Below are 3874 nucleotides of genomic sequence, written 5' to 3'. Positions count from 1 at the left end.
AATTTCTGCCTGGCATGTTGTCGATATCATTGCAGTAAATAATACTAATACATAATAATCATAATTAAAGGTAAAGAACAGTCAATTGTGGCAAACACTTATTTATTGTCAGGATAAAAAGGTTAAAATACATCTAAAAACACTTATGACAGCAGTGTATTATTACAATATTTACAATTTAAGGATGGGTAGGATCATTTCATGGCATTGCCTCATGACATTTGCAGTGTCACTCATTTTCATCTGCCTGTCTTGGGCATCCATTTGGGTGTTCCTGACAGATCTCTGAAGCACCAATGCACATGTTGTGTAGAAAACAAGCAGCCATTATGATCATCACCACTGCATCGATCCGGGTGTTCTGGTATCTCGTAGGCGCCTCCACTTACACTTCATTCTTCCGAAGGCTTGCTCTACGACCACCCTCCTACGGCTGATCCTGGAGTTCTGTAGCTCGTCGGCCTCAGTTAGAGCCCCGTTGTCACGCTTAGGTGTGATGACAAAAGGGAACGCCTGTCCGATGTATGCACTGTCTCCCAGCAAGCTGTTGTCACCCATCTTCTCCTGCCATGTTGCGTAGAAGTCAGAGCCCCTCAACATCCTGGCATCATGGACCTTCCCTGGTGGTCCAGCGAAAATGTCAATGAATCGCCCCCTCTCATCCACAATTCCCTGAAGGAGGACAGAATAAAAAAGACTTTCGATTCATGTAGTCTCCGCCTCTTATTGGTGGCCTTTGCATCCTGATGTGGCATCCATCAATAGCACCGATGACACCACTGAGACCACAGAGGCGGTGGAAGGCAGCAGAAGATGCTGCTTTCTCACAGGTATTTGGCCAGGATATGAAGGATGATCCTAATGTGCACATGATGTTGAGCGCTTGTAGGATGATCCTGTGTCCTGTGGATTGTGACACATCAAACTTATCAGACATCTCACGGAAGCTGTTTTGGTTGGCCATGTACCACAGAAACATCAACACCTTCTTGGTTGCAGGAACTGGTGGTAGACCTTGACTGTGATGTTTTTCAATACCATTGTCCTGCAGCTTCATCATAATATATTCAAACTGGAGCTTGGTGACACGGAAATGACGTGAAACTTTACATTTCATACACTTTACATATTTATACTGTTTTTATACTTATAGTTAGATTGTTGTGTTGTTACATGTTATCTGTTATTTGTTTATTATTTGTTGTTGAATGTCTGTGTGTCAGCGACACTGTGGACCTTGAGAAAACGGTATCTCGTTTTCCTGTATGTGTACATATGTGAAAATGACAATAAAAGTTGTTGATTGTATTGATTGATTGATTGTTAAAAGGTGTGATCATCCATGTTCAGCATCATCTCCCACTCTGTTCCAGTCTTCAATATAATTCGCTGTGTAGGCCGCAGCACAGCCAATATTCTAGGTTAGAGAAAACATGTTTCAATAAAGACTATGACACAGTTTACAGTCCTTATAGCATCACTGTATCATTTCTAAGTAATATGAGCAGTTTTTACTTCGTTTTATCAGTGGAGTGAATTTTCCTTGTTGTATTTTTTAAATCTTTAGCACAATCAATCTTTATTGCAGACACCATAACTGGTCCATATCACCAAAAAAAACGTGATGAAACAGATTAGAAAAGAAAGAGAGAGAGGGAGTAACACACACACACACACACACACAGACAGACAGAGAGAGAGAGAGAGAGAGAGAGAACATATAAACTCTCTCACTCATATCAAATAGCCTACATATCCTATTTTTCAGACAACTGCTATATTACATTGAGGAAAATCGATTTAAATCAACATATAATTGATAAAATGCGTGCATGCAGAGCACTCTCCCATTATTTAACATTACTGATGACCGATCAAACGGCGATCGATACTTTTTGTAAACAATGAAATACGTAAAAAAAAAAAAAACAGGCTACCTTCTGCGCCTTTGTGTTTCCTCTTCATCCACCGTGTTTGCAGGTTGCAGAAGGACCGCATATTTGTCCAGAAGGTGTTGATATTCGGACAAGGCAAGCGCGAGAATAATTTTTGTGCATGTAGCCATCTTGTTTCCTCTTCCGTTTTTGGCCGTTGGCTACTTTTTCCGACTTTGTTACTGAAACGCTGATAACTCGGGCGTGACGTCATTCCCAGCTCCGGCTTCCGAGGTAAATGGAACGCACCAATATTCCCCCCTGGTAATACCAAGGCTGTCCTCAGCCGTACACAGATGAAGAAGCAACCAAGCTACGCTTAACACCTTGTCATACATGAACTCGATGAAAAGTTAGCTGTTACACACAGAGAAAGACATAATGACTAGCCTACTGATATACATATCAATGAAAAGAGTACACAATAAAGCAGAGAAATACCCAGTAAACACATGAGGTGAATGAGTACAGCGCAATATCCCAATTTTATAATTCATAATAATAATAATAATACATTTTATTTATGGCGCCTTTCAGGGCACTCAAGGTCGCCTTACACAACATATAAACAGTCATTTAAAAAAAGCAAAGGACACATACACTCAACAGAAATATAAACGCAACACTTTTGTTTTTGCTCCCATTTTTCACTTAAAACTTAATTTTTCACTTAAAGATCTAAAATTCATTCCAGATACCATTTCTCTCAAACATTGTTCACAAATCTGTCTAAATGTGTGATAGTGAGCACTTCTGCTTTGCTGAGATAATCCATCCCACCTCATAGGTGTGACACATCAAGATGCTGATCCGACATCATGATTAGTGCACAGGTGTACCTTATACTGCCCACAATAAAAGGCCACTCTGAAATGTGCAGTTTTGTTGTTTGTTTGTTTTATTTCAAGGAAAAAAAAGGAATAACATTCACAGTCAATTATACTCATGCCACTTGAAAGGGAGATGGAAGAAGCTTGCGCTTATTCGATTCCAAACCCCCACTCACACCACACTATACAAAACATACAATAAACAGAAACACAAGACAAAGACAGGCCCCAAACACTCTGACCATACACCCCTCTGCCCCATGAAAATACATGATAAACAGTAAACAGAACTCAAGTGTGTAGCTCCACTGGCTCACTGTTCACAATTGCGCATATATTTATATTTACAATATTCATTAATTTGTACCTGTACAGTTAAATGTACATATGAAATCCACTATACACAAATACAAAGTAATAAATACAATATTTCTACATTATGAATACAGTTATCAAATTGGTCTATCACACATACCCAGACCCATACACATGCAGTGTGCATGTGCCTGTTTATGAGGGCATCACACTCTCAAATCTCTTCCTGATACTTACTCATTATGTATTTTTTAAACATTTTTTTAAATTGACTAAGATTTGTACATGTTTTTATTTCCTCACTTAGGCTGTTCCACAATATGACTCCTTTAAGTGAAATGCACATAGATTTAAGGGTTGTCCTTACTTTTGGTTGATATAGTTTGTTGATTCCTCTGAGATTATGTGTGTGATGAGCATCTCGATCTTGAAAAAGATTCTGGATGTGATCAGGAAGAGAGTTTTTTGATGCTTTGTACATAAGCTGAGCTGTTTTATAGTTTACTAAGTCATGTAATTTTAAGTTAAATGTGATATAAAACAGTGGATGGGTGTGATCATTATATTTTACTTTATGAACAATTCTGATAGCTCTTTTTTGGAGAGTAACTAAAGGTAACAGATTTGTTTTATAACAGTTCCCCCAAACTTCAATACAGTAATTCAGGTAAGACATTATAAAAGAGTGATACAAGATAAATAAGGCATTTTGATTTAGCATTGGACTACATCTTTTCATCACACCAACACACTTTGCTATTTTGGATCTCACAGCAAAATGCCACAAGCATTGAG

General features: G+C 38.5%; 1 pseudogene across 1 annotated transcript; it reads right to left on the bottom strand.

Moving 5' to 3' along the window:
* Window positions 1-229: 229 nt before the first annotated feature.
* Window positions 230-2065, bottom strand: LOC311009876 (annotated as a pseudogene). The gene is made up of 3 exons: window positions 1938-2065; window positions 1329-1417; window positions 230-1104 (listed from the first exon to the last, which is right to left on the bottom strand). The product of its transcript is annotated as an uncharacterized misc_RNA (transcript).
* Between the last annotated feature and the right edge of the window lie 1809 nt (window positions 2066-3874).

Source organism: Eutrigla gurnardus (assembly GCF_963514095.1).
Source record: "Eutrigla gurnardus genome assembly, chromosome: 24".
NCBI lineage: Eukaryota > Metazoa > Chordata > Actinopteri > Perciformes > Triglidae > Eutrigla > Eutrigla gurnardus.
This window is presented reverse-complemented; position numbering and strand designations above follow the sequence as displayed.